At 46.0% G+C, this 20,568-nt stretch overlaps 1 protein-coding gene across 3 annotated transcripts in view; it reads right to left on the bottom strand.

Annotated features, from left to right (window-relative positions):
• Positions 1-20,568, bottom strand: part of MEF2B (myocyte enhancer factor 2B) — a 533,283-nt gene that overhangs the window by 333,764 nt on the left and 178,951 nt on the right. For 2 of the 3 annotated variants that reach the window (XM_069649127.1, XM_069649128.1), the window contains exon 2: positions 529-615. The gene's annotated coding sequence lies outside the window, so the exon portion shown is untranslated. The remainder of the gene's footprint in view (positions 1-528; positions 616-20,568) is intronic. The other variant, XM_069649129.1, reaches the window with a different exon arrangement.

Raw genomic sequence — 20,568 nt, 5'->3', positions numbered from 1 at the left:
TTCTCTTCTACCCCTTCATGCACTTTTCCTCCTCCCTCTCCTCTGCTCTCAAGCTTTAGCACTTGCACGTTATGAATGTTTCAAGACCTTTTAAGAACGTTTTTGTTTTTGTTTTATACCTCCCCCACCCCCGTCTTGATGCGCCTTTATACACAATTTTGGTGGCATAGTACGCACTACAAATAACCAAAATATAAATAAAACGATTCAATTGTATTTAATGTAATAATGTTATTTTGTGTGAGATCTTAAGGATGGATGAATATTATGAAACATATTTAGGAAAATATTACCTATCTTATGCGTAATGTGATGAATTCCTATGATATAATTTGGATGAAAAGTGAATTTGTTAACAATTTCACAGATAATAAAAAGTCAAAAAGGTGTAAATATTATAGATAAGACTGAAAATGTCATAATGCCATCTTAGCCTTTGGGGAGAAACCAATCAGTACATGAAAGAAAAATACCAAACAAACCCCATAGACAAGCTTAGTGTTTTTAAAAGTATTAGAATGATCTTACCTGGATCAAAGGAGGCAGTGTCAGTAGTGAACTCAGAAATGGAACTCAGGATTAGCGAGGTGCCTTTGGAATATGGTGCTCCTGAAACTTAACATAAGGTGGAGAAATAGTCAGGGAGCTAGACACATCAAATAGAGTGACAGAGATGTAAATGAACCTGGTAAAAGTCTGCTACTACTCGAGATAGACACATGGAAGCATTTCCAGAAAGAAGGAACACCGCCCATTGTTTGCTGCCATTTTGTACTGGCCATAGTCCCTGCTGGATCATCTCACCAATGATAAGTCAGCAGCAACACTTTCAAAAGTGAAGGGAAGGCCATCCAGGATAGAAAGCAAGGCCTCAGTCATGGTCCATGCTGCCTCGTTAGCTGAAGCATTTATAGCGAGTGTGGGAGAGACCTTGTTCATGTAGACTACCAACAGTTGGATCACTCCGGCTAGGTCGACTGTTACATGTAGTACTCGTCCTGCATCAGACATCATTCCTTATGCATCTCACAGGACACAAGGGGCCTCATCACAACCTTGGTGGTATCCCAGCAGTAAATCCACTGGGATACTGCCAACACAAACAGCGTTATCGCAACTCGGTCCGGTGCTATTAGTGCCGGATCCTGAGTTGTGGTAAGGCTATTACGCCCCATGTTTTGAAGACTCCAAAGGATGCTATTGGTCAGTAATGGTGCTATTACCTCCAGTGGTATTAATGCTGCGGTAATAGCACCTCTAATGAGCGGAAAGTGAAGAGTTTTACCTTCCATCCATACTCAAGATTGTGGGGAGTGGTAATGCAGCGGTAATAGCGTTACTGCTGCATTTCTGCCGCTCTGCCCAACCCCTGATGAGGCCCAAGGTCATTACTGAGCACTCAACTCCATAGCATGCATACTGCAACACACAACATTCGCACTGCATTTTTGTATTGCTGGTCTTTGAGGTATTGAGGTATTGTGTGCTGTTCCGAGCCACCGAACTGCAATCCATAGCACCCACACTGTACTATGCAACACTGATAATACATCCCTAGCCTACACATTGCACCTCAGTGCATTCGCACTGTGCCCCCGTTTACTCGCGCTGCAGTCCACCAAAACAAGGGACATCTCTTCTTTCCTTCATGAACACCTCTAATACCACGTCAGCTTCCTTTCACCCAGACCCTCCCCAAAAGAGAGTACCGCAAGGCCCCCCTCCTCCGTTATCCCCACCAGCTCTTGACTCTGGGAAGCCGAATCTGGCCCCCCGGAATATCCCCTAGTGTCCTCTTCGTTGCTACGCCCACCTCTTTGCAAAAGGAGAGCCTCCACTCAAACCTTACTTCCACCAACTGTTCAGCTCATCCCAGTAAAGCCTCTCTTTCCCTGTCTAGCCCTCCCCCACACACCCTATGATCTAGCTGCACAACCCATGTGCACCCACTCTCCCCACCACACCCTCATGCCTTTCCCTGTAACCCCCTGCCTCTGAAAAGGCCCCCCAGGCATTCCTATTGGCCCACCCACACTCTCTAGCAAACGGTCAGCCAGGGACCTCCAGTCACACCCTCCAGTCCAGTCCATGTAACTCAGTCATCCAGTATCAGAGCCCACTCACTCTGCCAGCCACAATTCAGCTGCAATCTTCGGCTCCAGGATTGACCTCCCACATTCTCTCCCCATCCACTATTTTGGGCAGAGCATCTTCTCTTTGATTGGCACCCTATCTCCTGCCCTGTTCCCAGGACCCAAAACTCAATATGACCTTTCACAGATATTGCAAGACTCTGTGCATTTCCCCTCCAGGCTTCCATTTGAACTTTTGACCGTTGGCTTCATGAGCATTTAACACATTTGGCCCCTTGAATCCTTTACCAACAACAGGAAAACACAAACAGACAAATGGTTTACTACTATATTGCAAAACGTGAAAACTACCAATCACATCCTTGAACGTAGGTGGCAATCAAGCCAATCCACGTCTACCAGATTGGCCTATGCACAACAGCTGCAGTCTCGTGTTGCATGCACAGGTTTACCAGAGTTGAGTAATCAGCTGCCCTTTTTGCACCTTGATACTTTTAGCACTGCTGCCAGCCTGCATTGCTTACGCAGCTTTAAAATACTGACTGTCAGGCCAGGCAAGGGGGCACATATTCAAAGTTGAAACAAGTTAGAGGAACAGGAGAGATGGGCATGGGGGCAATCTAAAACAAAGCCACAACTGTATCCATTACCATGGCTCCATAGCCCAAGCACTAACACTGTACTAAGCTTGATGCACAGTGTCACCCTCTACACACAGAAGCAGCTGCATCTTACACACTCACACTCGCAAATATCACTCACACTGCTACTCCCTGCACACGCAGATACACATTATAAACCTTGCAGCACTCACACTGCAACTTCCAGAGGTCACACTGACTACAAACTCATAATCATTACAAAGGAATGCCATTTGTGACAGTGTAAAAGCCTTCGTTATTTTGAATTCTTGCCAATACAATTTTGAACTGATAATCAGGCTCTCTTTCATAAATGCTCCATGCCAAAAAGCATAGTGTGCATGCACCTGGCTATGACTGTCTACTGATATCCCCCAGTAGCTGCCCTACCATAGCAATGGGGAAGGTTGAAGGTCAAGTGTACAATCATAAGCAGGTAGAGGTGGCTTATTAACTGTAATCATCTCTGATTCATAATATAATAATTGTGTGCCCTAGTCAGCGTGGTGGCAGTAGAATAATAATTAAATATAAGCCATATCTGGATTTACATGGTGGCTACTGGAATCACACAAATAGAAAGCCACAAGCATTTGGACATCATGTTATTGTCAGCTTGGTTAGATGGCTCATTCATGACAGGGATGGGTGTGTATTAGCCGCCTTAGCCATCTGGCCGGGGTGTACAAAAAATGATATGTGGGTCCCTACTTCCTCCAGACAAAGCACTCTGGGTACGACATCAGAAGGCAAAGGGCACTTGTTAGAGCAGCCTAAACTGGACCCCTAACGATGGGCTGGCTGTGGACCAGTCCTCTGCTACCTGTTGCCTTTATATGGGTAATCCTCCCCTTAGTTGATTTATCTTTGAATTTCCAGACAAGAAGGATTCACATGGAACTCTATTGGGGATACAATCTATTCCAAAGTCCTCTGCCATAGAGGTGAAGGCAGAAGGCTCCAAAGAAAAGGACAGCTCTTCTCACTGCCCATCACCAGGGCTCATATGGATGAAACCTCTGTGTGGACAAGGCCTACTACAACCGAGGCACTGTTAACCAGGACACTGCCACTGGAGGTAATATAATCCTTGCATGTGCCTTCTACAAACCTTCCTGGTAGGTAATGGTAGAAGAAAGGGCTCACCATTGTCCCTTGAGACTGGATATTGGCACCCAACAACCCAGAAGTCAAATAACTGCCGACCCAGACATTGCAAGTCTGCCACAAGCTTCTTAATGCCACGTGCCATTGCTACTTAGACCACGCGGCGTGTTGGACCCAATTGAGCAGTTCATCAACCTAATGGCAAATCACCACATCAGCAAGTTCCTAGAAGCTGGATCAACACTGTTCAGTCCAGAACTAATGGTATTTAATGTAGTCCCATGACCCTGCCTGGCCTGCCTCAAAGGGCCCGAGTGACTTGTAAGAACCCACTCCCTACCTTTTAAATGACATCTTCATTAAACCTAAACATTTGGGGCTGAAATTCCAGACTGTCTGCCATGTCTTCAAAGGCAGGGAGCCCCTTAATTAATTAAAATGTGTGAATGCACACTTAATTCCAAAGTGTGCATTCATTGTGTTTTCCTTCACAGAAGTAGGTTAAACTGTTTTATTAGTCGTGTGTATTTGTGGTTTAATTAAGGTTTTGTATTTTTATAGAACCTTGATTGGACATTTCTTTTTTTTTTTTGGCATCACAGCGCTATTGCTGTTTGTGTTGCTTCTGCACCAGCTCATGAACCTTTAGGCTCATGCTACCCTAAAGAGGCAAATGGAGTTGTCCTCTTGTGCTGTGCCTTTTCCATCTTCATGATTGGGATCACTGCCGGCTTAGTAATAGCGTGGGGCCGATAGGCCATTCAGCCCCTGCTCACCCCTGTACTCCTGCAGCGCAGTAGTTATTTCTGCGCAATGACTCCATCATATAGCATAGACAAAGTAGCCTTCAGCGCTCATTTGACACTCTGAACTTCTCAGGTTGCACCCGATAGATAACAACACCGCACCTCAAAGCCCTCACAATGTGCGTCACAGCATCCTCACTGCAACTCACTTCATGCACCTTACTGAACACCACAAGACTCTCACTGCACTCTGCTCAATCATATTGCATCTCGCTCCTCACACAGAGTTCACACCTTTCCTCACACGACACTCGCACTGAACTTCAAAACAACCACCCCATACAGGGGGCAGGTGCATCTCGGAGCACTCCTGGGCAAAAGAGAGCACTCGCACTGGACCCCACAACACACACTGCACTTCACAATACAGCAATCGTGCTGCATTTCACAACATTTGCGCTGCCCCCTTTACCTTCACACTGAACGTGACGCACTTAATCTGCAGCAAACCCTCGCTACAATGCACCCCAAGCTGCATTTAACCTGAACCCCACTGCACAATTAATCCCAGGAGCACTGGCATCTATGCACTCAGCAAAGGACATCTGAGGAGGTTTATTCAGGCCCCACTATCGGCAGAATACGTAAAGAAATGAGTTGGAGGCCTTCAGTTGAAAATAGATACATGGGCCTCATTACGCGGTAGGTGGTAAGGGATAACCGCACCGGTTAGGGCACCGGTGCCGGTAATCCCTTACCACCCTATTCCAAGGTCCCTTAGCGGGTCCCTTCCCTAACGCCTGGTTTTACCAGGCTTTATGGAAGGGACCCGTTAAGGGACTTCAGAGCTAATAACGGGCCCACTAAAAGCGGCCCGTTATTAGCTCCATCCCCATTCCCATTGAGCCCTATGGGGGCTCGAATGGGAATGGGGAATGGTTCCCGGAATGGGGACTTACCGGGTCCTCCAAGGTCGGAATGACCCGGTAAGTCCCTATTCCGGGAACATGGACCCGGAATGCGGTAAGGGGGTAGCCATGGCGCTAATAGCGCCATGGCTACCTCCTACTGCGTAATGAGGCCCATAGTGTTAGCCGCCGTCACTGCTGTAATTCACCACGGCATAAATAACCAGCATACACCGGGGCGTCTGAAAATGTCCCTGAATAGAGTAACAAGATGCACTTCCGTTTATCTTGGCCAGGAGAATTTTCTGAAAGAAAGCAGTAGAGCTGTGCATTCCCGTAGGCAAAATACCATAGAATTTAACCCTTCTAAATTTCACCACGTTGTGGAATGTTTAAAATGTCTGTGTCAATTTGTAATTTAAATTGGTATTACATTCCTCCAACAATGAATACTTACAACTGTTTCCACAAAAGGACAAGTGAACACAAAACAAGCACATGCTAATGCTTGAACATGTATGACAAGGTATGTTAAGAGCTCTTATTGAACAAGCCCAACGTTTGGAAAGAATTTCATTTTCATTTCAAAAGTTGGGATTGTCAGTTTAAAACTATAAAAACAATTATTAAAGAACTGTTTATAATGATCAATTATACTATACTAAAATTAATGTTTTATCTCACTTGTTATCACAGTTTTAATGTTAGCTCACCCAGCTCAATGTTATTTATTTTATCACCCTAGAAGGATGAAAGGCTGAGTCGCAGGTCTCCCTCCCTGCCTGGGTCTTGCAGGTTGAACGCACGGCTTAAATGTGCTGCAAATATTATCAAGGATTTACAAAGAAGCGCGTTCACTCTTTCAAGCAAGCCAGAATTTTACTCTAAAAGAGACTCCACTTTAACTACTTTTGCAAAATGCATTCCCAAAAATCTGAAAAGAGTAAAAACATCTGCAGCCCAATGACATTATCCTCATCGTCTTTATAAAGGTGCATTGGGAGCGTCGACACAAGGTCCCAAAGATTAGGGCTGTATCCTGATGATGGGGTGGGGGCTGCTGAGAGGAGAAGAAAGTGCACCATGTTTCTGCTAAAACCAGCCGTTGAGGTAGGGTCCGGCAAAGGGACCTCATAGTAGGGCGGTAAGGGTTTACCGGTACTGGTGCTCTTACCGGTAAACCCTTACCGCGTTCCGTGTAATGAGGCCCATAATATTCAGGGAGGACTTGAGAGAAGAAATAATAAATTACTTTGGGACCAACACTGGTAGCGTTGAGTCGGCAGGTACGCTGTGGGAAGCCTTCAAAGTGATAGTTAGAGGGCTGCAAGGAGGCATATTGAGAGAGCTGCAGGAGGCGGAAACAGAGTTAGAAACAGCGTTGGGCAGAGGAGGTGGCACTAAGGACAATGCTGAGGCTGTACTCAAGCTGCAACAGAAGTGTGCAGGACACTGGGAGCAGCTATGCAATTTGAACTATAAAAAATATGTGGAGAGACAGTATGCGGGTGGAGACAAAACAGGGCGGATGCTGCCATGGTTATATAAAAGGGAGACCCCCAGACCTACGATAAGAGCAATAACGAGGGAGGATGGGCAAACGGTGGACACCCAAGAGGGAGATAATCAGGAATTCCTTGAATACTATCAACAATTGTATGGGGATGAAGCAGGAAGAGACAGCAGGGAAATAAGGGAAACACTGGAAGACATAGGCATGCCACGAATCAGCGCAGAGGAGCGAGAGGACTTAGATGCCCCGATCACTCTAGAAGACCTTGAGGAGTTCGTAGTGCAGCTACCCACTAGCAAGACTCCGGGAGCCGATGGACTCCCAAGTGAATTTTATAAAACGTACAGAACAGAAGTGCTTCCCCCACTTCTAGCAATGCTAAACGAGGCATTTGAAACAGGGAGGTTACCAGAGTCCCTGAAAGAGGCGATCATCATTCCACTCCCCAAACCTAATAAGCCTGGAAAGGATTGCGGATCATTCAGACCGCTATCAATGCTTAATCAAGATAGCAAAATTCTCACAGCGGTGCTAGCAAACAGAATGAGACGGATTATTAATAAACTAATACACCCCGATCAGACCGGATACGTACCACAATGGAACATATCTAATAACCTAAGACGACTTCACAGGGTTGTAGAGCATACGAAAGGAGACTCTGCGAGATTGCAATCGTATCACTGGATGCAATAAAAGCCTTTGACTCGGTCAAATGGCCTTGGTTGATCGCAGCCCTGATCAACTATGAGATAGGGCCTGGGTATCTCAGATGTGTCAAACTACTGTATAGTGCACCGCTGGCCAGAGTCAAAAAGGGAGCGATGGCAACTTAGTAGGAGTACCAGACAAGGATGTCCATGGTCCCCGATGCTGTATATCTTAGCACTAGAGCCCCAGGCGATATACCTGAGGCAGCCGTACAGTATAATAGGGATTACTGTGAACGGGGAGGCGCATTTAGTCTCACTAAATGGAGATGACATGCTGTTGTACTTATAATACCCTGAAGAAAACCTCCAATATGTCCTGGAAGTGATGGATCGATTTGCGTCGCTATCTGGCATAACGGTGTACCCCAAAAAATCATGCATATTCCCTCTAGGGAGGTATGTAGGGGCCCCACGGGATCAATTGCCAATTCTACAAATACCATGGGAGATACATACATTCAGATACCTGGGGATAGACATTTACCTCACGGTAGAGGCGGAACACCAACATAATACTGAAAAAGCGGTAAAGAGCATTGAAAATAATATGGGGTTCTGGGCAAAGCTCCCCTTGACAATGGTGGGAAGGGGGGCAATGCTGAAGATGGTAGTACTGCCGAGATTATTGCATTATTTTGGGAACATACCATATCTGATACCAAGGCGATTTTTCACTACAGAGCACCTGCAGGGGATTTCTTTGGCATGGGACGAGGAATAGAATCGCCCTTTTGAAGTTACAAAACACATATGACAAAGGGGTATAAAATAGCCAAACTACGAGATTTACTATCTAGCTAGCCAATTACAATATGTGGCAAAATGGTTATCAGAAGACCAGACCTCAGAATCCAGGTTGTTGAGTTTGGAGTGTGCCCCGTACTTCCTGAAAGAAGTGATATGGCTGCAAGGACGTCCAAAGATGATGGTACTGGGATGGAAGTTATGGTGCAGAGCTTGTCAGGTCATGGAGAACCCAACCCTGTGTTCTCCGCAAGTGCCGTTAGTGACATTGACAGGAGGAGATGGGCAACTAATGAAGACGATTCGAAGGCACTGGGAACCGGTGGGGATTGCAACAGTGGTAGACATATGGCAAGAAGGGGAGATTAAGGAATTCGGGGGTTGGCAGAGGAAACGGGGTTGCACACAGGACAATATATCATATACAACAGAATGGTGAGGCAGATCAAAGAGACATGGTCGGAAATAACGCTGGAGGAGCAGCCTGACGCTGCCATAGACACGATATATGATATAGCAGAAGGAGGGCATGAGATATCTAGAATATATGAGCTGTTGATGTCCAAAATGGGGAAGGAAGTGGTACAACTAAGTCAGGACTGGGAGGAGGAGGTGGGTACTCCCATGAATGATGGGTTGTGGGAGCGGGCCCAAAGGTATCACAAGAAAGTGTCAAGGAATTCGAGGCTGCAGCAAATACAGCAATATATAACCCACAGGGCATATATGACACCCCAGAGGATAGCTAAATTTAAAAATGCAGTACGACAAACATGCCCCAAATGTGGCGAAGAAAACGCTGGGATGACGCATATATTTTGAGCATGTCCAGAGATTGAGAAATTCTGGGAAGAAGTAGCCCACAGATAGATGAAAGAGGGATTAAGATAAATGTTGAAACAGCATGGGCATGCCTGATAGGCGGGTTCCCTAGACCACGCAAACTAAAACATGTAAGTAAATTAAAGGACTTGGCATACATACTTGCTAAGCGTAGAATTATCATGGGATGGAAGGCATGCCATAAACCTAGGAAAGAAGCTTGGTGGAGAGACCTGCAAAATGGACTGAAGCTGAAACAGCAGTGTGGCAGGAAGCGGGAAATAAAGGAGAGGAAGAAGCTGAAACCCTGACGGCCTGGAAACACTTAGTGGCTACATTATATGGGCCTACTCAGGACTGGCCGAGTGACCAGGATTCAGCTGAGGATATAGAAAAAGGAACCCCTTTACATAACAAGAAACAGATCGCGAAGTGGAGTAGGCTCGAACAGGGGGAAGGGAAAAGGGGAAGCAGTAGACATTGAATGATCTGTATAAAACTTGATATTTTGTGACATGTACTGCAAGTTTGGTTGTATGTTGTTTGCTTGGAACAAAATCAATAAAATAGTTTTTTTTTTTTAAAGTGTGTGCCCGTACTCCCTTATATTCCCAGAGACGAGAATACATTGCACAGTCAAGTTCAAAGGCACATCTTCATGGCATAAGGCATGGGCAATGAGAGATGTTGAGCTAATTGAGTGGGAAGAAAAGTCATGTCCACCTCCTGGCACCTGGGTATGAGCTTACGTGCTGCTAAGGAGCCGAATGTTCCAGACATGGCACAAGTGTGCCAACCAGTTATAGAGGGCCGTATAACGAAGGGCCTTATAGTTTAAGAGCCAATCGTTTTTTGTGTACTTAGCAAGTGTTAAGGATGACTTTCACAAGAGGCAGGCTTAAGTTGTCCACTGACAGTAGATGTCTGATCATAACCCAGCCCTGTATAGAAAGTATATTTAGATGTTCCCCTTAAGCCAACCACAATCCCTTGTAGGTTTTTCTTATTTGCCATGTAGTATGACATCACGTATGACGAATTGTTAGTATATAAGTGTGTTTTTATGTAAAATGCATTGAGAGTTCGAGCGATTGTCCGTTGATATACGTTTTAACTCCCTATTTTAAACAATTGATATTAAAACAGTCAAATTGGACCTTGCCAACTTTCTGAGTCAGTCTGATTATTTGGTGTAAGAGTTACTCTGCATCCCATCCTTTGCATGGCATGTTACTGATTAAGGAGCTTATGCTCATACTTTTTTTCGAGGAACATGTGAATACTTATTTATTTATTTCCCACAAAGACTATGGGCTTCATTACAAGTTTGGCGGTCTGGAAATAAGGGGGCCGGTACCAATGTATCAGCACCCTTTCCAGACCGCCAAACTAAGAGTCTGCCGGTGCAGGCACTTCAGTTTTCCCATTCTCAGGGAGTCCTGTACGACCCCATGGCATTGGGAAATAACCGTTCCACCGCCACATATGATATCCCAGTGGCACCGGGATGTCAGACAACGGAAACAGTGTTACGGGGTCAGCAGGTTTTACGGCCGACCCCTTAATGAGGTCCTATGACTTATCACATCAGTGTAAACATCGAAATTGGTGAGGATTTCCACAAACCTTTGAATTGCATGCATCTCATATCCTCATATGAAGTGGGGATTGAGGACTGTAACATACACATTTTCAGTTGAAACAACCATAGTACTATTCTGTACATTTAGGACCAAGTCGATAAAGATAATATGGTGCCCTTTTCCAGATACTTGGCTTGGCATGATAGATGACAAAGCATGCATTGCCTTCTCTATTTCTCTCAGAGTACTCTACATTTCTTCATTGCATGAGAGGGGTTTGTGTCCCCAAAATGTTCTGCATACTGTGTAGTGAAATTACTGGGTTGTAGTCTCTTTGGCTTTCCGCATGATTGCTGTTAGACCTTCTCTCTGCAGTCTGTAGTCACACAGTGCAGGTTTTGTGAGTGCGTGCCTGTGGTTAATATTGCAGGACACAGTAAGGTGTTTTCCAAAACTAATACGGTTTCACTGAAACATTGCACTTTGCAAAATTTCCCTTGCTTTGTCTCCCAGTAGGCTTTCGATTGACCTGGCTTTGATTCCCAGTACACTCAGTTTTTCCTAGTAGGCATATATATCGTGAGCGTAGGAGAATACATTTGGGCGAACATCGGATCAATCAAATTTGCACTGTATTCCGGTGATTTGGAATCAGGTGAACCGTTAAGAGATCCAGGTGACAGATTTGGGTTAAGCTTATGACGATTCATGCTGATGAAATGTTTCTTTAAACACTCTGTTAAAGAGATAATGGGCCTCATTACGACTTTGGAGGCAGCCATGCCCTTAATAAGGGGGTTCATAGTGAAAAAATCGAAAACAAAAATGTCGAAAGTCAAAATGTCGAAAGAAAAAAAAGTCGAATTATTTTTTTAATTTGTTTTTTATTTGAAATAGGGGGTTCCCCCCCATCCCCCCTTTTTTATTTTATTCTTTTGTTTTACCCATTTTATTTTTATTCCCGGACCCCAAAATAAATATATAATTTAAAAAAAGGAAATTTTGACTGTACACCTAATAAGGGCATGGCTGCCTCCAAAACCGTGTCTGGGTTCCCTGGTTGGGGAATTACCGGGCCATTCCGAGTTTGGAGGGCCCGGTAATTCCTCCTTCAGGGAACCCGGGCCCGGGCCTTCTCCATTCCCAATTGAGCCCCCATAGGGCTCAATGGGAATGGGTGCTCCCTGGTCCCCTCGCGGGTGCCCGCTCTGGATGTCTGGTAAAACCAGGCGTCCAGAGCGGGTCCTGTGAGGGAACCTCGTAATATTGCGGAATGCGTTTAACGGCGCCGGCACCATTACCTGCGCCGTTAAACACACTCCGCAATAGTTGTAATGAGGCATATGTTTTCCTGTCAGCAAATGTTCAAAGCAAACAAAATATACACTTAATGGAATAGGTAAAAAGTCCATAACCTTCCCTTCAATGGATGCTCAAAGAAAGCAACGTGTCTAAATGATTAATGGTTTGTACATGGCTGTTTTTTTTATTATTAAAACCAAAACCAACTCTTTGTTTGCAGCAAACAAAAACATGATTTTTTTCAAACCTCTTAGAACCAAATTCTTTAACAGTGAGACGAAGAAAAATTGTGCAGAGGCTGCCTTTTTTTATTTGCATTACTTTGAGAAATGTGCATGGCACCTTATTCACAAAGGTGGTCTGAAAATGTCCAGGGGCTGTGCTTCAGAACAGATGATGTACTGGACAGCCCCCTTGCAAACATTAGTGTCTGTTCCCCCTCTGTATCCTACCCGGCGGTATATCTGTTCTGCTGTTATCTCTGAAAAGCGCTCTGTTATGCATCAGTACTGTTATGTACCTCTGTAAAGCACTCTCTTGCTTCTCGAAGCCAGGTCCACGCTCGATAAATACAATAATAATAACAATAATAATGATAATAGTGTTGGGAGCATGCATGGGGCACCCTGCACCCATAGGACTCTTGTAGATATGCTATGTGTTTTAATCCCAGGTGCATTGCAATCCTACCTGACAACATGCTATTCCTTTAAGGAACATTAGAGTCCACGTCATTAATGCTTGATGTGTGTCTAACTCTGCCTCAACCCTGCTGGTCTTTCCGAGGTCATTGAACTTCAGCCAAGGACTCTCCCTCTCATTAAATACATGATCTCTGTAGTCCTCATCAAGATCAAACTGCATGCATATCTAATGCATGACTGACTTTCCCCCAGCCCTATAAGTGTTTCAGAGGTCCATCTATTGTGTGAATTCCCTCTATTGTAATTTTATAAACCTCAATAATACACAATGTGTCAACTTCTCAATAATCAAAAGCAGACAAAGGCATTACTGGCATGTGCCTGACTGTGCTGGTCTCATACATTCCCACAATACTCCATTTAAACTTTACTCATTTGATCAAATTCAGAAGGAGGAAGACTGAGTTCCTCTTAGCCAAATTCCAACTTGGGACCTGCAGGTTACACATAGATCTCTGCAGTATGTGCATTTATCTACTGAGATGTGTTACTGCAAAGTATATTCTTGCTAACCCCAACTATCCGTACATGACCCCTCTATTTGCCTTAACCCTTCTGTCTGCCCCTGAAGCCTTTTAAATTATTTTGTGTATAAGCTTTTCCCACGAAACAGATTGGACCTGCTGGAAGTTGCTTGTAGATGAATGCCTCTTAATGTACATTCGGGATGATTCTGGCTGAAAGAAAAATCTACAGGAACTTGTGAACTCAACCGAATCTCACTAAGAAATTTGTGGGAACCTGTAGGTTTACCAGGCCTACTCTATTGCTCTCGTGAAACCTGCAAATAGATTATGTGCTGCCCTAGTAGAACTTTCCAGTAGACTCAGCATTGTCTTGGCCTGGCTGTCTCACTGGCAGCCCTTCCAGTAGGCTCTGTATTGCACTGGCCTAGCTGTGCTTCACACTGTCAGCCCTGTATTACCTCTTCTAGTAAAGCCTTCCAGTAGGTGCTGTATTGCCCTGGCTTGCATATGTCTCACTGTCGGCCCTATATTATCTCTTCTAGTAGAGCCTTTCAGTAGGCTCTTTATTGTCCTGGACTGATTGTGCCTCATTGTCTGCCCTGTATTAGCTCTTCTAGTGGAGCCTTCCAGTAGGCTCTGTATTGCCCTGGCATAGCTGTGCTTCACACTGTCAGCCCTGTATTAGCTCTTCTAGTAGAGCCTTCCAGTAGGCGCTGTATTATCCTGGCCTGGCTGTGTCTCACTGTCGGCCCTGTATTAGCTCTTCTAGTAGAGCCTTCCAGTAGGTTTTGTATTGCCCCGGCTTGGCTATGTCTCACTGTCGGCCCTGTATTAGCTCTTCTAGTGGAGCCTTCCAGTAGGCTCTGTATTGCCCTGGCATGGCTGTGCTTCACTGTCAGCACTGTATTAGCTTTTCTAGTAGAGCCTTCCAGCAGGCTATGTATTGCCCGGGCCTAGCTGTGCTTCACGGTCAGCCCTGTATTAGCTCTTCTAGTAGAGCCTTCCAGTAGGATCTGTATTGCCCTGGCCCGGCTGGGTCTCACTGTCAGCCCTGTATTAGCTCTTTTAGTAGAGCCTTCCAGTAGACTATGTATTATCCTGGCCTGGCTGTGTCTCACTGTCAGCCCTGTATTAGATCTTCTAGTAGAGCCTTCCAGTAGGCTCTGTATTGTCCTGGCCCGGCTGGGTCTCACTGTCAGCCCTGCATGAGCTATTTTAGTAGAGCCTTCCAGTAGACTCTTTAATATCCTGGCCTGGCTGTGTCTCACTGTCGGCCCTGTATTAGCTCTTCTAGTAGAGCTTTCCAGTAGACTCTGTATTATCCTGGCCTGGCTGTGTCTCACTGTCGGCCCTGTATTAGCTCTTCTAGTAGAACCTTCCAGTAGGTTTTGTATTGCCCTGGCCTGGCTGTGTCTCACTGTCGGCCCTGTATTATCTCTTCTAGTAGAGCCTTCCAGCAGGCTCTTTATTGTCTTGGACTGATTGTGCCTCATTGTCAGCCCTGTATTAGCTCTTCTCGTAGAGCCTTCCAGTAGGCTCTGTATTGCTCTGGCCTGGCTATGAAACTCATTATAGGTCTGGTGGTCTGGAAATAAGGGTGCCGGTAGCAGTGTACCGGCATCCTTTCTGGACCACCAGACTGCAAGCATGCTTGCAGGTGCCGTTTCTCCAGGCAGATCTGCTAATGGACCCGGTGCTTCCGTGTCCACATTCCCATCGAGGGAATGGGGACTTACACTTTCCACCATCTGATATCCCGGGGCTTGTAATATCAGGTGATGGAATGGTGATACGAGTTCGGTGGCAACCGCTGGTAGCACCGGCGGGTTACCACCACACTCGTAATGAGGCCCTATGTCTCACTGTCGACCCTGTATTATCTCTTCTAGTAGAGTTTTCCAGTAGGCTCTGTATTGTCCTGGCCTGGCTGTGCCTCATTGTCAGCTCTGTATTACTTCTGTATTCACAGTGGGCTCTGTATTGTACTGGGTGACTCCCGTTAGATCGTGCATTGCCCCTGGAGTTTACTCATGGACAAGTAGTGACACTCTAGAACCTTGTTCTCTTGAGCAATCTATATGTTGGCTCCTATGGCAGATGCTGTTTCATGGTGCCAGCACTGTCACATGAGCGTCTAGCAATCTTTGATAACCTTGGTTGAATGGTCCTGTGCAGTCTAGCGTAAAGGTTGTTTAAATCATTTACCCTAATTAATTTAAAGATGTGTTTCAGCAAATTGAGCAACAGGGAGAATCTACCCAATTCTGCTTTGCGCCGTGGATTGGGCAGGTTTGTGTACACCTAGTACCTCTACAGTATCTTGAGACTCAGTTTTTCTGGTGGTTGCTTGCACCATTCTGACTACATCTTTTTTAATGATGGGCCCAGACTTCTGTTCATACAGTAGGATTCAGGAGATTTAGGTGCATATAGTTTCAGCATTGGTTTGAGAGGCAGATTAAAATACTGTTGTTTCTTGACAGTTTAGGATGCATGAAGGCCCTTTCCTAATGGGTGTAGGGGAGCAGGTGGATACATCATCCCTAGCTCCCTACCCTCACCTCCATCACATTGGAATAGCAGGAGAAGAGCCCTATGTGGGACACCAGGTATTGTCCCAATACCGCAATGAGTGTGTGAGAGATGATATGCCCTCAGACAACTGTATTGAATATGCCCTTGGACTGAAAGTGTGGAAGGATGTCGTCACACCCCACTGGACATCGAAGAGCTATAAGTGAAATCGGACAAAGGCCGAAGTGACGTCCTGAGGGAAAGACACAAAGACACACTAAAACGTTATGAAAATACTTAAAGGATGTAACGCTCACCTGACTCCCACGGAGGCGCTAGTCTAGTCTGGGTTGCTGTGGCCTCTTCGAGCGTGATGCGCAGAACTCGGAACACCGACTGAACAGGACCCTCAAATCTTGCTTGTCTGGCCCGTAGGAATATCCTTTTGCAGATGAGAAAGGGGATTAACAGTCTGCAGAATAGTGTGCTTGCTCCCCCTTTCACCTTTCGTTCTTCTCTAACTTCCTCCGAAAGCCCCGGTTGAAGCTCACCTTATGGTTTGAAAGGATGAACTCTCCGTCCTGCTTCTGATGCAGGGGCGCGTGTTTGTCCAGTTACTTCACTGGTTTTCAGAATGGCGCTGGCAAAATCCACTTGACTTTTCCGAGCGGAACGCCGTAAGTATGAAGATTACAAAAGTTCAAGTGTTGAGCCTCCTTTTCTGTTGCCTTTCTAACCTGTGATCTGTCCTTTATTTCAGGTGCAGAATGAAGGCGATGCGTTGAGGGATTGAATTGCCGATGGTAAACTCAGGTGAGTTAGCGATGGGGGCGATCCCTCTTAATGTCTTTATACTCCTCCAGTAATGTCTTTTTGTCCTTTCCCCATAGGGGCCGGGGACTGATTGAAATGAGGAATGGTCCACCAACAGAAGACTGGTAAGTGTTATGGTGGAAAATTAGGCTTTCCTCATATGGTCCTTCTCCTCACCTTTTGTCTCTTCTTCTCTCGCCTAGGCGCAGAGATGTGGCGACCGGTGCAGACAGTCGCGGTGGAGCCAGAAGAACTCCCGAGGACAGGTGAGTGAAGCGCGGCGCTGCAGCGAGCAACGCAGTGCTTTTAAATGAAAATCTTTTCTCAGGAACGCTGGCGTGAAGGTTCCGGATGCAGGTAAGAAGTTTGATAAAATTCTTGGTTTTCACCTTTCTCTTCTCTTCTTTCCTTACAGGTGTTCTAGGATCGAGGCGGGTGTGGCTGGAGACCAGATGCAGGAGCAGACACGGTGAGCGTTCAGCTGCTTGGATGCAGAACAACGCGAAGCATGAGCTACTGTCTGGGCGTGGCTTAAATAGCCCCCAAAGTAGTTCCAAGTAAGTATCCTTCCCTGGCCACGCCCGAGTGGCAAAATAGTCCCAATGAAAAAATAGTCCCTTTCAGGTCTCAGGGAGGCCTGAATCTTGCAGCATGGTCTGCATCAGGTAAGTGCACAAAACACCTTCCTTTATGAGCCTGGCGCCTATGGCGCCAGGACTGATGTCCAACAGGAGCCTGGCACTAACGGCGCCAGGACAGAGTCCAAAGAGCCCCTATAAGGGGCCGCTGGGCTTTTACCCGGGGGCATGATGCCTGTTCCCGGGGGTGCTGGGCCTGGCCTGGTGCTCCGGGGGTAGGCATCATGACAGCACTCCCCCCCAAGGCCCCTCCCAAGGTCGTTCCCTCTGGAGGTTTCGGTTTGTTTGGGAAATTCCGATGGAACCTTTTTACCAGCAGAGGTGCATGTACGTGGTCGCTGGGTTCCCAAGACCTTTCCTGAGGCACGTACCCATTCCAATCAATTAGATAGAAAAGTTTTGATTTTGAGATCTTAGAATCCAAAATGTTCTTCACCTCGAATTCAGGCTCCCCATCTATCTGGATTGGTTCTGGTGGCTTTATTAATCTGGTTCCTGGTTGCACTGGTTTCAAAAGTGACACATGAAAAACGGGGTGAATCCGCATGTTAGCTGGTAGATCGAGCTTGACTGCCACTGGGTTAATTATAGCTTTGATCGAGTAAGAGCCCAAATACCTTGGATTAAAAGTTCGAGGTCCCTTGAGCAATAAGTGTTTGGTAGCCAACCATACTTGATCCCCTATTTGGTATGGAGGCGCCTCACTCCGATGCAGATCCGCATTCTTTTTGTATTTCCCTTTCGCTTGTTGCAAATGTGCAGTTGCATCCTTGAAGGCTTGAGTTATCGTGGAATGCAAATGGTCCACTGCGGGCATTTCAAGGCTCAGAGGTGAGTCCAGGTCTGAAGTACGAGGGTGATGTCCATATAGGGTATAAAAGGGGCTTTGTCCAGTTCCAGAGTGTACCGAGTTATTGTATGCATATTCGGCCACCCATAAAATATCCTTCCAATTACCCTCCGATTGGTGCAACATACATCGTAGGTATTGTTCAAGGGTCTGGTTCGTTCTCTCCGTCTGACCATCGGTCTGTGGGTGGTGGCTGGTTGAGAGTCTTACGTCGATTTGTGCCAGTTGACAACACTTTCTCCAAAAATGAGAAATAAACTGGCTTCCCCGGTCGGAAACTAGTATGGACGGGAATCCATGCAAACGGATGATATTTTCGAGGAATTCCTTGGCTAGGACAGAAGCTGAAGGTAATCCTTTCAACGGAATAAAATGGGCCATCTTGGAAAATAAATCCACCACAACCAGAATAGTATTGTATCCATTACAAGGGGGCAGGTCCGTGATAAAATCTAGTGACAAGGTGTGCCAAGGTGCTGGTGGAATGTCTAAAGGCTGAAGAAGACCGGTGGGTTTTGTCTTTTGGCCTTTGTTTTGGGCGCAAACTCCACAGGTCATCACGAAAGATTTAATATCCTTTCGCCAGGAAGGCCACCAGAATTGTCGTTTAATTTTTTCCTCAGTTTTGGCAATGCCAGGATGTCATTCCATCAGGGTATCATGATGACGGGAAATAACCAGTTCTTGCAATTCCTTTTCTGGCAGAAATAAGCGTCCTTGGAAGTAAGGTAGGCCATCGTTGACCGAAAAGTAAGACCCCCTTTGGATCCAATCCTGCAAGGCTGTAGAGTCCAGGAGTTGTTTTACCCGTGCTTGAATGTCTTCAAGGGTTTGTAAAGAGGTTATCCCCAAAATTCTTTGTTCGGGAATTATCGGCACAGGTTCTGAGTTTGTGTCTATTTCTCCCATTCCTATTCGAGATAGCGCGTCCGCTTTGCCATTCTTACAGCCGGGGCGGTAAATGATTACAAAATCGAACTCAGCAAAGAACAAAGCCCATCGGAGCTGACGTGACGATTGAGCCTTGGCAGTTTTTAAATATTGTAAGTTTCGGTGATCAGTGATCACGGTGATGGTGTGCCTGGCGCCAAGAAGATAATGCCGCCAAGCCTTAAAGGCGGACTTAATGGCTAATAATTCCTTGTCGGTGATTGCATAATTTACCTCAGGCGGCGAGAACTTTCTGGACCAAAATGCTACGGGGGTGCAGTTGGTTGGTTTCAGGGTCTCTCTGAGACAGGACAGCTCCCATGGCTAAGCTGGACGCGTCGGTTTCGACTATATAAGGGAGATTGGGACGCGGGTGCTTCAAAATAGGTGCGGACGTGAATTTAGCTTTCAATTCCTGAAAGGCCTGTTCGGCTTCCTCGGTCCATTTGAAGCGTTTATTTTTTCGCAAGAGTGCAGTGATGGGTTGTACCACACGTGAAAATTCCGGGATAAATCTGCGATAAAAATTAGCAAAACCAAGCATGCTTTGGACACCTTTCACCGAACTAGGTGATGGCCATTTGAGGATGGCATCCACTTTTCATGAGTCCATTCGGACCCCTTTAGGTGTCAGGATGAATCCAAGAAACTCAACCTCGGTGGTATGGAAAACGCACTTTTCCAGCTTTGCAAATAGTTTGTGCTGGCGCAATTTCTCAAGGACGGCCCTGACATGCTTTCTGTGATCAGATTCCGAAGAAGAGTACACAAGAATGTCATCGATATATACGACAACACAAACATCGATGAGTTCCCGAAGGACATCGTTCATGAAGAATTGGAAGGCAGCAGGCGCGTTGCACAACCCGAAAGGCATCACCTGGTATTCAAATAATCCATATTTTGTACGGTAGGCCGTTTTCCATTCGTCGCCTTCTTTTACTCGCACCAGATGATAAGCCCCCCGGAGATCTAACTTGGTGTATAGGCAAGCGTCCTTCACCTGGTCAAGGAGTTCAGGGATCAGAGGCAGAGGGTAACGGTTTTTAACAGTTATCTGGTTCAATGCGCGGTAGTCGATACAAGTTCTAAGGTCGCCTTCTTTTTTGGGCACGAAGAACAAAGCCGAGGATGCCGGAGACTTTGACGGGCGAATGAAACCATTGGCTAGGTATTGATCTAAATATTGTCTCAAATGCAGATTCTCAGGTTCAGTAAGGGCATAAATCCTGCTACAAGGGGGTTGTGCACCGGGCACCAGATCGATTTGGCAATCGTACAATCTGCGGGGAGGTAACGTGTTGGCCTGGTCCTTTTGGAATACGTCCTGAAAGTCTTGGTATTCCGGAGGTAGTTGCATGGAGACAGAGGTTACAGACGCTAGACTAATCTTCAGATTTTCTGGGTAGCAGATTTGTGCACAATCCGGGAAGGTTATTCTCTTCGCTCGCCAATCAATTCGAGGATTATGTGTCTCTAA

This window comes from Ambystoma mexicanum, chromosome 1p (genome assembly GCF_040938575.1).
Source record: "Ambystoma mexicanum isolate Mex_15411 chromosome 1p, UKY_AmexF1_1, whole genome shotgun sequence".
Classification (NCBI taxonomy): Eukaryota; Metazoa; Chordata; class Amphibia; order Caudata; family Ambystomatidae; genus Ambystoma; species Ambystoma mexicanum.
The sequence above is the reverse complement of the archived record's forward strand: the minus strand, read 5'-3'. Positions and strand labels throughout refer to the sequence as shown.